The sequence below is a fragment of the Melopsittacus undulatus genome, chromosome 7 (genome assembly GCF_012275295.1).
Source record: "Melopsittacus undulatus isolate bMelUnd1 chromosome 7, bMelUnd1.mat.Z, whole genome shotgun sequence".
Taxonomy (NCBI): domain Eukaryota; kingdom Metazoa; phylum Chordata; class Aves; order Psittaciformes; family Psittaculidae; genus Melopsittacus; species Melopsittacus undulatus.
Window position 1 is genome coordinate 63,089,528 of NC_047533.1, and position 14,362 is coordinate 63,103,889.

Genomic DNA, 14,362 nt, shown 5'->3' on the forward strand with positions numbered 1-14,362 from the left:
ATTTCACCAATACTAAAACCTATACTTGCGGAAGAATAAAGTTGTTGACACACTAGAATGAAAGGATCTACATGGTCTCTTACTTTTACAAATGTTTTCCATCACACAATTAAGTCTATGGAACCAAAGGAAGAATTCTACAGGTTCACCTGTAGACCAGGCATTAAGAGCACTAGCTTTCCCCTGAATCTACAGGTACACTTGGAACAAAACAGGTATCTCATGTTATTGTGGTTAGAGGCCAGCAACCTTCCAGATGATGGTCGTTTCACCAATGAAGTCCAAAGCCCAAAAGCTTTGTTCTCAGGGTCATTTTAATCCAAACAAGTCTACTGACTGCAACTGGTTTTGCTATCAGTGCAATTTTTCCCTGCCAAAGCTGAACCTGTAAAACCTTGTCAGCACGAGTACTGTCGTGAAGAGTGCTGGGCTGCTGCTCAGGAGACTCGGCTCCCATTTCCCTTGGGCATGCCACTTTCTCATTTCAAGACTTAGCTTCTGCTGCTAACAAATAGAGAACGAACCTCTTGAAAGCTACTGACTGAGAGGCAAGTCTTAGACAAAGAAAGCCACAGAGGTGATCATCAGCACAAAACATTTGTTAGCAGTACAGCATCGAGACAGCTCTGTGAGAGCACACGCCATTCCCCCAAGCAACACCTTCACACCACAGAGGAAGAGGGCATCAAGTCATTCAGCCAGAGGCAGCTTGCCCTGAGCAAGAGCATCAGTTCTTGAACTGACCACTGCAACGAGGGGCCTGAGGGCAAAGGCACAGGGACTGAGGCTGAAGTATATGCCAGCACTATCACACTCACCACAGCCAACAAAAGTGCCTCCAAACTACTGTCCACAGGGAACGGCTGAGCACAGACCCAAAAGTCACTCTTCTGAAAGGGCAAAACAAGGGAGTGCCCATATGTGAGGAGCCAGAAAGCTCCAAAAAAAACGGGATGAGCCAAAAGCAGCTATCGCAGCCCTGTGCCAGAACATCTGCAGAATCTCACATCAAACTATTTTCTCATATTCCTGAGATCAAGGCTTTGGAGGATTTTGTACAAAGGCCTCAACCCACAGATAGGAACTGATAATTCATACAGCACTTGGGAACTGCATAACTTGAAAGGAAGTGGGAGATATCCTCCTACATTGCTTACTGAAAATACGGAAGTTTTACAATATGAGAAAATGGCTGTAATTTATCTGTCTGATCCCCTGGTTATCTGTAAGCTTTTTATTACTCTGAAAAAGGAATCAAGCCACATAAAGAATTACTCAATACCCTTTCTTTATCTGCAAGCTTCTTTTAATAACAGAGTCTATATGATTCTGCATATGGAATTCAGGCAACTTGTTATTCATTCCACAATAGTTTTCCAATACCAGTTTCAAGTTTCAAAATTCAGGTTTTGCAAAGTTACAGTACTGCAACCTTACAGCTGAGACAAGAAGACATGGTAATTCCCAAACAGCACAGACAGGTTCTGTGAGGTTGTCAGCAGGAAAGCTAAAACAGCCATAAAGTTTCTAAATTTTCCACTACATTCTGCTACTGAACAGTTATAGCGATCCTACTACAGAGGACAGGACTCCAAGCCCCAGACACGCTGCTGAGTCAGACTGCAAGGGTGAACTTCGAGAACTTACAACTCTCCATGACTACTTACTTTCAGGCTGAAAGCCAGTGCACAAAAAGAGCACATGAAGATTTCAGATTACTTTGCTTTAAGCAATCTAAATTAAGCCTTTAATTCTGGGACTAAAACCAGTACTCCCCAGTTCCTGAGATAACAAGCCTTTAGGCTCAAATAACCCTGACTGCTGGCCTAGAACACTGAGAGCCCTTGTGTCCCAAGTCAGGGAAGGTGAGATGCCAGGCAAAGGTGTGATGGAAACCTGCCTGCATTCACAAATACTAGACTTCAGCTAAAGCAGCCTGCCACCAATGCTCCCAGTTCACAAATCACAGGAAATACATTGGGTCTGACCATAAGCAAAAGTCACAGCTGATAAACTAGTGGGGACAAGGGCAAAGGGAAGAGTTATCCAGTAAACCATAGTAAACAGCTCTGGAGTGCTTATGCCATTTACGTTAGGTGATGTTTTCTGCATAGAACAAAATTTTGAAGAAGTCCATAGCTAAGTCAGAGTAAAAAAACTTCCCACATAACAGAAGGTTACAGGGGAATTCAGCAAGAACATCAATCACTACAGCAGTGCCTCTGGGGAAAAAATCTTAAGTTTCTATTTTAAATTTATACATAGTCTGATTCCTTGAAGAAATATATTACAAACGTGCAGTGTTTGAAGATGTTAAATAGCTAGCAGTAACAAGAAAAAGGGGGTTTAAATATATCTACCCTATCTCATTAAAACAAGTGCTTTCTAATTTTTTTTTTAAGTGGATTGAAAGCCAAAAATTTGAAAGCGACTTACACAGCGGTGAAGAATCCAAAAGATGCACAAGCAGTGCACTAGTTTACAGCACGTATCAGCTTCAGGTGCCCTAACTGTCCTCACTGGCAGTGATTTCTGGAAACATCAGCCTGCTTTTACAGAAGAGTTTCTAATGGATTTAATATTTAGCTTTTCTTTACTTTCTTGATAATGCTACTAACAGTACCTGGCTGGCCAGTTGTTTCAATTTATTTTCACTCTCTAAAGAGGAAAAAAAGGTTTCCACTACTAAGAAGTTAAAGTTTGAGGACATTCTTTTCCCCATGAGGAAAAACACTGGTCCTGTCTCATACATGCACTAGATGTGCTCTGCTTATGCAGTTGCATTAAACCAGAAAAACATTTCTAATATAGCTTGCAGTTTATAATAGCGTATTTCAACAGAAAAGCTTTTTCAAGTGTTCCTTCCCATCCATCCTCCCTCACCCCCATAAAATATACTGTATCATGAATCACTGTCGTTCTGCTGCCAATGTAACTACACTGGGGCTTTGTGGCTGACGTAACTGTTGGCAGTCTAACCTCACCATGCTAATCACCAACGTAAGTATCTGGGAAAAAACCCTGTAAATTAGACCTTTCCTTGGCAAGCATATTAAGGAAGTCTTCATCTGGGAGTACTACAGTGCTTGTTTATAACTGGCTACCTCCAACAGCTGCCTTGGGCCAGCAAGGTCACAGGTCCACAAGCAGATGAGCAGCTCAGCTTGCTCCCACCCAAAGAGAAAAATTTTCCCTTAACTCCCTTGTGCCAGCTTTGATACTCCCAGCATAATTCCCCATCTGCTTACATTCTGTTGACCAATTCACCTTCCTAGCCTGGCAAAAACAACAACAAAAACACCACTGTTGTGGTCCAGCAGAACAGCTGGAACAGCTCAGAGCATGATGAGCACCCAAGTCACCCAGCCAGCATATGCAAAGAAATCTGTGGCTGAGGCTGAAAGGAGCCAAACTGTTAAGAGTTCTCTCCATCTTGTGGAGCTGCCACCCCTCTGAGTTTACATGATACTCTGGACAAAGATTAGCTCACACTCTGACCTGAGTACTTCAGTCGATTTGCAAAACCTCATCTCATCCCCAGAGCAATAAGTTCTGCCCCAGCTGGTTCTGAATAACCACCCTAGGAAGCACTTCACCCCCTGCTGCAGCTAACACTGCCTTCTGTTCTCAGTAACCAGACAGCAAACTACAGCGAAAAGAAAAATTATTCCCTAATCATCTGTCAAAAAAATACCATACAACACAGAGTTCTAAGCTGAGAGTATTTCTAAAATATTTTCCATATGAAATATGACACATTACAGAAGCTATAATTACATTATCTTAAGGTTTTAGGTTAATAAAAACAAAGATTTTTTATTTGGCTACCACATCCAAGTGGAAGCATTTAACACTGACACTAGCTAGCATGGATAATAAAGGGCCTATTATTAAGTATGGTAGACTGTAAAGCCAACTGTGGGCAAAAAATGCAAAATGGGAAACTGTAATACCCAAGATGGCAACCTGTACATAAGCCAAGTTTTCCAAGACATTCAGCAAGGTCAAAATTCACATTTTTCAAAATCACAACATTCACCAGGTAATTAGCAGAACACAAAGACATAACCAATGTCTGTGCATTCTACCTATCTCCTCAGTGATAAAAAGGGAGAAGCATCTGACACCAAGAGGAAAGACCAAGAGGCTGTGTGACAGGAGATGAAACTCTGCTCCTGAATGTCAGAAATCCATGGTGAGACCTCAGTAGAGCCACACAAGTTGAGTCTGTGTTCCTCATCTCCCTCTTTCCAACCTGTGCAGGGAAGCACATACTTTAGATGTGTTTGAAATTCCCCAAAACTACACATTTGAAATTAAGCCACTGTAATCACATTAGGCATTTAACAATCCCTGAAGCTATCCTATCTGTGAGAAGGTCAGGGCAAATTTCAAATTAACTTTCATTACTGTTGTGATAAAACAATAATGCTGTTGTCATACAACTGGATAAAAAGGAGTCATCTGGACATGGTCCTGGGCAAGCTAGGTGGCCACACTTGAGCGGGAGGCTGGACCAGATGACCTTTCCAACCTCAACCACCCCGTGGTTCTGCCAAGCTCTCAACACAACCACGTGCTAATCATCTGAAAACAAGAATTTGATCCACATGAAAAAAATGACGGTTCCAGAAAAACTGGCTAGAACTCTGCTTGCCTCGGCACAAATACAGAATCACATCAACTGCTATCAGGCAGAGGTAGGGCCCAAGCTCTATTTGCCATGCACAGGCAGAGTCACACAAGAACTGCTTTCTAAAGTAATATTCTAGTAATTCTAAAGTAATTCTACAAATAATAGACTCTCATGAGTCATGATAAAAATCTCAATCAGATCACTGTTTCCCTGATTTTGACCACTTCACCAAGTCCTATTAAAAACTGCCCATCAACTTAACGGTAAGAACTATACTTAAGCAAGTACTACTTTTAAGAATTTCAAATCCAACCAAAGGGGAGCAGAAGGCAAAGCAGAGGACAATACCATGAGAAATAATCCCTCACCAAATTTTACATAACTTTTAGAATATTTTTGAATATTTTCAAAGCATCCAGAAGTCTGAGTTGCCTCACTCATCCTTCCTCCACTGCTTGCAACCTTGAAGTTTGGCTTCACATATGGCCAACAGTGAGCAAAGGTGTCAACTTTTTTGTCCTACCAGAACACTAGCAGTTTGTTCTGCAACATGTTGAGGGAGCTAGAAAGAAAAGGACAGAGCTAAAAACCAACAAACAAGAACAACCACAAAACCCCCAACCCATGCACTTTTGCTATTCTTTAGCTTTCTAATTTACATGGACACCACAGAGAATTAAGCCATTAAATGAAACAACATGAGATGTGTCAGTGCTATGCTATCTTCCATTCTCTCGCACACACACACATGCTTCCAAATTTGTCTTGGAGAAAATTTTTAAGAGCCCTCTTTCCCCTGCCTTGGAAATACAAATAGTTACAAGCCACATATTTTGCTCCCAACACATCAGCTGAAACTCCTTATTAGTAATATATATGTAAGTCCGCAAAGACATTTAATTAATTCCTCTTATGTCAATATTCAAATGAAACCTAACAGGTACAAAGGTGAAATATATTGGTAAAGTCAACCATGCAGCTCATTAACAGCATCTGACCAAACAGCAGATATTTCCTCCTCCTGTCTCCCATAGAAACACACTTAAGTGGAAGCCACAATTTGTTGCAACATGAATCTCTAGTTATTCATTTCATCTTTAACTAAAATTGATTTTACGCTTTTAAGCATTTAAACAGTATTTAATATTTATGTATAACTAGTATTACATAGACACACCTTGATGAATTTACAAGCTCTTCCCAACTATATATAGGTTTAGTCTACTTTTATCTCATCCAAATAACTTGCAACAGCAGTGAATGTTATTTTAGGCACCCATATGTGCACAGGGACATACTGCATAGCTATCAAGTGTGAATAACCCTATATACATACCAGCATAAGAATAAGGTGTCCTCAGGAGTCTCATACCCTGGTTTTATCACACGACACCAGACAGAATGCTGCTATTACTGTCAATGCCTTAAAATGCTTGAAATCAAAAACACAAAATTATTTATAAGAAGAATACCCTCAGTAAATCAGTCTTATATGTAAACACAGACAAATGAGATAGTAATTCCCAATATTTAACAATGTGACAAAGAAAAGCAAGCAGAAGTATGATCAACTATGGTCACTGCTTGCCCCTAGCAATTTGAACATAAAGAACTCTCTGAATTCATCAAAGACTTTTTGACCTGCTGCATCAGTGTCAAGATGTTAGCTCTGTGTGCACACACGATTTTTTGCTTTCACTTACCTACACAGATTTTTAAACTGTACAGTCTTGCAACCTCTGTAGAAGAAACTGTAACGCTGTAAATCCTGAAATTCAACTTCTATTCTTGCACAAAATCTGTATTTAGAGGCTACGTTTTCAGCTTCCCCTCAAACAATAGATCAGACCAAGTACTGAGCGAAGGTCCATCAGTCAAAGCTGGAGGACAGATGTTACCCTACACCCATGATGGGGACAGCAGCAAGGAGACAGTGAAAACTTGCAATTCTGTCTAATCACTTTAGCATTGTACAAAAATTTTTAATGGGTATCTTGCTTCCAAGTTACCCAATACAGGACCAATAGTCCTTACATCACTTTGATGTGGATTGGCATTTTAATGATTTCAATGACAAAAACTTGCAAATTAAATGTTTTTGAATACCATTAAGTGCTAGAATTCAGACTGTCCATATTGACTCTCAGTCTCATCTGCTGCCATATTGAGATGAGTGTTCCCTTTGTAAGCACAGAAATATGAAATAATGCTTCAGAAATCACTGGTGAACCACGTTAATGATTTGCTTACATGCCAATTCAACATAATAGTTGTCTTCAGATGATACTGATTTGAACAGTGCCTAAATATAATTACTTACATTAAATGCATGTTTAAAAATTATTTTTTCCCTCCCTACACTCTAGACTTTGCCTGTACATGCTGGGGAAAAAGTGGGAAAGATTAAAATCAGAAGGACTGGTGACATCTAATATCAGTCTCCCAAGTGGGTATCTCATTTTGAAATACAACTGATATATAGAACAATTACAGAACTGTTAGAACGACTGAACTGTCCAAGTGACCAGAATAGCTGTACTGGTCAAGTTCCCTGCATTTGCAAGTCTAGAGAGACAAAAAGCTTCAACTCTTGATCTGAACTCAGCTTTTATGCAGTTTCCCAAGACACAGCACCGGCAAGAAAGTACAACTGAATAAAGGAATCTGTACTTGCAGAAAAGCCTTTGTAACTCAATGACAGCTCAACCCAGCAGCTGTGTCTCACACACTAGTGCTATCAGAGGGCAGCACCGTGGTCCACGGCTGTTTAACACTTCCACCATCATAACCCCAGTGCCACAGTACCTGATATACATCCTTCCTCCTCCCCCAAAATAAAATATAAATAAACGCGGACCCATTCACACAACTCAGCAGAGTTCAGCCTTACTTGCACTGAATGCTTGACCTCACACAGTCTAATTAGAGGTAGTGTGCTCTATCTTTGTTCCTATTCAACCAGGAGGCACTTCCAAAGCCAGTACATACACACAAAAAGTTGAAGGAGGGAGAAATCCTGTACAATCTGGGTTCACACTAGAGAATGTTTTACTTTCCTTGAAATTAGCCTGTTTATTTTATGAAATGTTTGGCTTCTCAGTTAAAAAACAAAGACATCCCCCACTCAAATACACACAAACCCCAAAACCTTCTGTAATGCAAATTAACATTTGTCCTCTGAGGACGATAGGGATCTTTGTGGCAGCCATTAGCAGGCAAAAGTGTCCTTCTCCTCACCCATGAATCCACTCTCTGCAAAGCCCTTCACAAAAGGCCCAATCTAACATATTCTCTGCTTATTTTGAATCTTGAGAAATAGTGACATTCTAATGGAAACAGTTATAGGGCAGCCTGCAGGGATTCAACTCTAGCAATTAGAAAGTATCAATTTAAAATAACTTCTTTCCCATCCCAAAGAAAAAACACTGTTCTAACACAAAAATCCTCTGTGCCCTTCTAAAGTTACACCATCATAGCTTGGGCAAAATAGCTACAGAAGTCCAAGATGCCTGCATAGAAATCTTTTAAATCACCAGCATTTCAAGCCACACTTGCCAGCTTGGTGTTTATGTTTTAAACTTCAAGTGTAAACTTCTAGGAACTGCGTATCACCTTTTAACTATTAAGACTTGCATGCATTCAATTTTTTCAGACACTGCTACACACAGAAGAAAGGCCTGTGGAAGTATACCAGTCTGCAGCTGCTGGAGAAAAACAAGTGAAGTTTTTATGTGTAGAATACACCTTTCCCCACTCTGAAAGCACAATTGGGTGAGTTTGTCATCAAAACCTAAACCAGAAATTAAAACCAAACAAAAATTAGTAGAATCTATTAACTAGAAAGCAATTTGTGAAATGTGATTTTATAGCTCTCTCTTCAATAAGGTAGTTCCATTTATTCATCTGCATTCACACAGCAGAAGAGTTCCATATACAAATTTTGTAAGTCACTGCACCCAAAAGCGAGCTTTCTTTTATCTGCCACTCAGAAAGCACCTTAGCTAACGCACATGCTATCGAGATGCAACTGAACTTGGAGAGCGGCACATCTCTTGCCATTAGTGACCATTTATTTTCTCAGCTTAAATCTCTAAATTTTTTTTTATTTTTTTTTTAGTTACACTGGTGACTATACCCAAGAGATGTTTCTTTCTCGGCTAGGAGAAGCTCAGGAGATCCAGTGAAGATTTCATACGAATTCAGGTATCAGAAATTGGTTTAACCACTAACACATGCAAAACTCAAATCACCAAGCAGCACACTGACTAGTAGAAAGAAGAAAAAGGAGTTTTAACAGGGTTTTCCTAAAACACTGCACAGTGATCTTATCAGCAGAAACAAGAAGATCTAAGATGTTTGGTATATAATAAAGATTTTACTATCTGTGGCATGCAACTTCCTAAGCTACTTACAGATGAAACATGAATCCAAAGCCACAGATACCTTCACTAACAAGAGCAGTGAACCTACGCCAACCCATATTCAAAATTACAGTCTTGGTTCCAAAATAAATTTGGTCATATAGTTCAAGATATGACTAAAATTCTTATGCAAGAACTCAGATCTGCAGGAACACTTCAACAGGCTGTTACAAACTTTAGTAGTTTAAAAATACTAGGCAATGCCTGTTTGTCCCTTTAATATTGGCTAGCACAGTCTGCAGGTATAGCCTAGCTGATTTTCAGGCTTGAAAAGGATATATAAAATTAAGAGAGATTCACTCACAACCATTTCCCCTCACATACACCTCCAAGCTGCACATGCCTTCATCTATTTCAGTTGCCAGTAACTGCAAGAAAAAAGAGTCAACCTAAACTAGTTCAGCATTTATTGTTGACAGGGCTGCAAGCTTTAATTTCAACTACTCCTTGCATAAATTAAGTAATACACACGGTACTCTCTGTATTTAATTCTTCAACCACCCATATCTGAAGCACAATGGGACATGTCACCGACACTTGCTTCGCTGCCCTCATAATACAGTTTAATTATGATGAGTGAACTAACGGGCTCACATCATAGACTTTTACAGGTTGACCCTGTGTCATCCTGATGTATCATTTTGCACCAGTTTAGTGCTGCAAATCAATTTAAGATCTCCAGCAGGTTGAAAAGGCTGGTAATGATGCTTTCTCTGCAGCCTCTGGGGATCCCACATTATACACAACTTACATTATTTATAAAGCTGAGATGATGCCTCCATTAGACTTGTGAGACTACTCGGATGAGCTTTTATTTTACACACACAGCCTGGGCTTCATAGAGCAGAACATTGGCTATATGTAATAAGCACTGTAATATTGAAGCATTCACGCTTCAATAAAAGGAAAAGGTCATAACCCCTTCATTTTTTAAAATTTAAATCTTTGTACTAAGCAAAGAAACTCATAATTTAATCTGAGTAATTTCCCAAGATAGAGAAACACTAGCAGCACTTTTATTAACCTCTGTATTGCTTTTCTTTATGTTCAACTCTTTACTTTGTGTTCAAACTACAGAGGAAAAGCAAACACTCATCAGCTTCCAAACATTTGATTGTTAATATTTATACAGAAACACTTCTATCTGCTTATTTAGTCACCTTTTCTCAAATGTATTGGATTATCACATCTTCAAGGGTACACAAAAAGACAGAACAGAGCAGGGAAAAAATGTATTTGATTACATATCCAATGGCTGATGGGATCAAAACCAAAGGAAGGACAAATCCCTACCCTTAGGGTAACCTGATCATGCCTTGAACAAATCCTCTCTGGTAGCTGTGAAGGTTTCTGGATCACCCAAATCAAGAGAAATTTCTCCCAAGTGCCTCCTTACAGGCTGAAGTAAATTGCAAGATTTCATCCCTAAGACCAGAGCAAGAACTTAATTTTCATAATGATGCTCTTCCAGTCATAGTAAATAAGTGATCACACAAAACTTGCACTAAAATCCAATGAGAATCTCTAAAAAGCTTCACAGCACTGCTCGCTGGTTCTATGGAAAATAAGGTAAGTATTAATCAGTTGCAAATAGAAATTAATCTCCCATAATTCAGCAGTTACTGTTACTGACAAATAAAAGAAAAAAAATGAAGTAAGTCAATGTTAACACCTCAGGTTCCCTCACATGACTGGCTCCTACTGTTTGACAGGACAAGGTGCACACTGTTAGCCACACGAAGCCTAAGCAGAATTACAGACACATGCCAGCAAAGAAAAGTGGTCTCTGTGGGCTGTGCTAGCTGCAGTTTTCAGTCTTATTCTTAAGCACTGCTTAAAATCCCATATAACTGTTGGGGGCAAAAAATATAAAGTTGACTTCTGGGTGCAAAAGAGATCTGAACTACCTGCTATAACATGTCTGAAACACAGCTTTTTCCTAAGCACATTAGTTTCAAGATGCCATATCCTTAAACGCTGACATCCATTAAACACTGACATGCTTCATGTGATGAGCTTTTCCATTTGCTTGTATCTGAAATACACATCTTTTACTCCTCCCCACCTGAATCTAACAATACTTCTTCCCCAAATAAAACTTTTACATTTTTAACATGCAGCAAGCATCATTTTTTCCTAAAATACACCAAAATTAAGTCTTATTGTTCAGAATAAGCTCTAATTATTCAGACACAGTAAAAGCAACCTGTAAGGTCAGACCATGCATCTTCTTCAGATTGATCTACTAACAAAAGAGCAAGCACAGCAACCCTTTCTCACTCAGAACTCCAAATGACTTCAATTTATTAAAAAAATAAAAAGTCAAGATTTGGCCAAGATCCTTTTGAAGGCATGACTGAATATTTCCACACCAGTAAGTTATAATAGGCTTTAAAGATCTATATTCAGCTTGGCTGTAGAGCCCGAGTATAGGAAGAAACTACACTGTGGAGGGGAAAATCTCATGCATTCAGACCTTATAACAGGGAGGAGGAAAAAAATAAAGTGAACTTTCCCTGACCTCTAAGCACAGATTTGTCATTAACGGGGGGAGGTTAGAATAAGGAGGGGAAGGGGCTGTGGAAAGAAAGGAAGGAGGAAAGAACCCCCACTTTCAGTGGTCAGGCATACGGGCCGGCCGGGGCAGGCTTTTCCCCACAAACACAAAGGAGAGCTTGCCCCGGACGGCCGGGGCTGCGCCGCGGGAGCAATCCCGCGTTCGCCAAGGGGCAGGAGGGCGGCTTCCCGGTGGAGCCGCGCTCTCCCTCCCGCCGGGCCCGCCGCGGCACCTACCCCCAAACTTCGAGCCGGGAACGGCCGGCTGGCAAGCGGCCCTGGGTGTCCCCCGGGCTGCCGGAGGGACGCCATCATGCCGGGAAGACGAGCGGAGCCGCGCTCCCTTCGCGGCGCGGAGCAGCCCTTCCCGGCCCGGCCCGGCGGGAAGGAGAAAGCAGGAGGAGGAGAGCGGCGGAGGCTGCGCCGCCCGGCGCGATAAACGGGGAGAGGCGCAAGGGGTTGGTTACGGGAGCGGGGTGGGTAACGCGAAGTTGTCGTTACCGGCGGCGCGGGGGCTCCGCTCGCGCTGCCTCAGCGCCTGCCTCGATCTGGTCTCGCTGGCGTCAGGCAGTCGGAGCCGCCCTGCCCCGCCGCGCGCTCCACCGCGAGCGCGCAGCTCCCCAGCACACGCGCGCTCCCGCTCCTTCACTCCCTCCCCCCCCCCCCCCTCGCACCGGCCCGGCCAGGGATCCTCTCCAAACTGCCCCGCTAGGAGCGCTGTGCGCGCCGCCGACCGGCAGCGCCCTGAGGGGAGAGGAGCTGGAGGCGGGGTGGATGCAGCCCCTGTTCCGTCCCGCTGCCAACCCGTGTTGGCTCGACCGCCCTCGGGCCCTACGGAGGTTAAAAAGGCGCTCACGGATCCGTGCCGTGGTGTTGTGGCGGCCGGGGGTGAGGGAAAGCGCCAAGTGCTGGGAGAGTGGGTATTAGAGTTAAATCCTGAAGGGCTCCGGAGGAGCTGGAGTCCATCCTGTCTCTTGCTTACAGGTGATTCATCCCCCGAGTTGGTCAGTGCTTAATATTGCAGGAGCTGCTGTAACACCTTCCAATACCAGGTCACTGTCCCCAGGTGTTTTATGTGTGGACCTCATCCTGGCCATAGGTACTGCTGTGGTTACTCCTGCTTTATGCAAGTGAAACTATTAAAGCGCTTGAGGCTTCTTGTGCAATCAGATATATAGCAATGAGGTCTCACCCTGATGGCCCTCTGAAGTGAACCTGAGCTCTAGCTGAATCAGCAAGTGTCTGGTCGAAAGGGGACCTAGCTGGAAGTTCACAGCCCACCTGAGGAACAGTAAAGCCTCTCTTACCTGCTGTGCTTACAAGGAATGCTTACAGTAATCGGGTGAGCACAGTGCAAGCTGAGCTGAACTGAAACTGATTATTTAACAATTCCTTTGGCTTTTATCCAGTCATCGTTCCTGGAAGGAGATATGAAGTAACATGTGCAAGATATTTCCACATGGCAAAATATTACAATACACTGGTGTAATTACACCTTGTACTTACACCAGTGAATTTTCACATGTATATGAAGTTCTAGGTACAGTATTAACCTCCTTTTTAAACCCAGCAGAACTGAGGCCCAGAAAAGCTAAGGCTCTGTTTTTTACAGATGACCAGTAGTCCTGGGGTCACCCACCTTCCCACCCAGGTTCATTACAAGTCTGAAGATGCAGAACTGGAATGGCTTGCCCAAGGTCACAGAAGGATCATGTCAGCAGCACTAAAAAACACCCAATGTTGTGGCTGTGATGTTAGCACTTCTTTTTAACTTCATAATCTAAAATCATTGATTGCTTTCTGGAAATACTACATAAATTGCAAACAGGTAAATTGTACTACATTGCTAAGCAGCTTGCTACAACAGAAGCATAGTGAGGAACTCCCACAAAGAATGATGCCATAATATTGATGGGGGAAGTCTGGAATAAAATTAGTATTTTACTGCTGAAGTTTTGAGCCTTAAGTGATTCAAGATGAGAGAGCTTTGGTAATCAGTTTTAACTCATATTTTGGGGTTGTACTGTATGCAATTACGGTTAGCAAGTATACTTTTTACATGCAATCATGCACAGATACAGTACAGCACTGGGCTGCAGATATAACTGGTAAGGGTTTATCTCAAGACAAACTAAAATGCCTTTAAATTTTGTCAATGTAATGGGGATATTTGCAAGCAAGGTATGAAAAACATGAGACTACTTCTGGGTTTTGTACTATTGCAGTGCTTAAATCAGGGCCACGTGTCCTGGGTAAAGAGTGGTGGATGCAGCAGTAGTGTCTGCCCCAAGATCTTGGCAGTCTCAGTGATCCAGTCTCACAGAGAGAAATACACGGAAGAGGCCTTACATGTGTCTGAGGTCTGCTGTGCTTTGCAGCCTGACTTGGCAGGACCATGGGTGGCATCAAGCTCCATCCACTGGATCCTCAATGCTTGACTATCTTAGTGCATGATTCACACTAAGCAGATATGACAAGCAGATAATTAGGGAAGCACTGCAGTTTGTCAGGTGTCTTGTTAGAACCGCATTTTTACGGCTTTTGCTGTTGTTAAGGTTGACTGGTTAGTTTGCTTTGGCATAAGAGAATCAAATTATTTTCTACTTACATTGAGGCTTGGGGAGAATCACATTAATATGCTCCTTTACCTAAAAAGGGCTATAAAACAGCCTAATATGGCCTTTTGGTGATGTTTAATAACCAGAATGGCTGTTCAGGAGAGAGGTGGTTAGAACTGGCTTCTTGTTGC

The 14,362-nt window shown here is 42.0% G+C and overlaps 1 protein-coding gene across 2 annotated transcripts in view; it reads right to left on the minus strand.

Annotated features, from left to right (window-relative positions):
* The window catches only part of SMAD1 (SMAD family member 1), a 48,042-nt gene extending 35,815 nt beyond the window's left edge, over window positions 1–12,227 (minus strand). The window contains exon 1 of one of the 2 annotated variants that reach the window (XM_034064568.1): window positions 12,115–12,227. The gene's annotated coding sequence lies outside the window, so the exon portion shown is untranslated. Of the gene's footprint in view, window positions 1–11,850; window positions 12,081–12,114 lie in introns of those variants that run through there. The other variant, XM_031046812.2, reaches the window with a different exon arrangement.
* Between the last annotated feature and the right edge of the window lie 2,135 nt (window positions 12,228–14,362).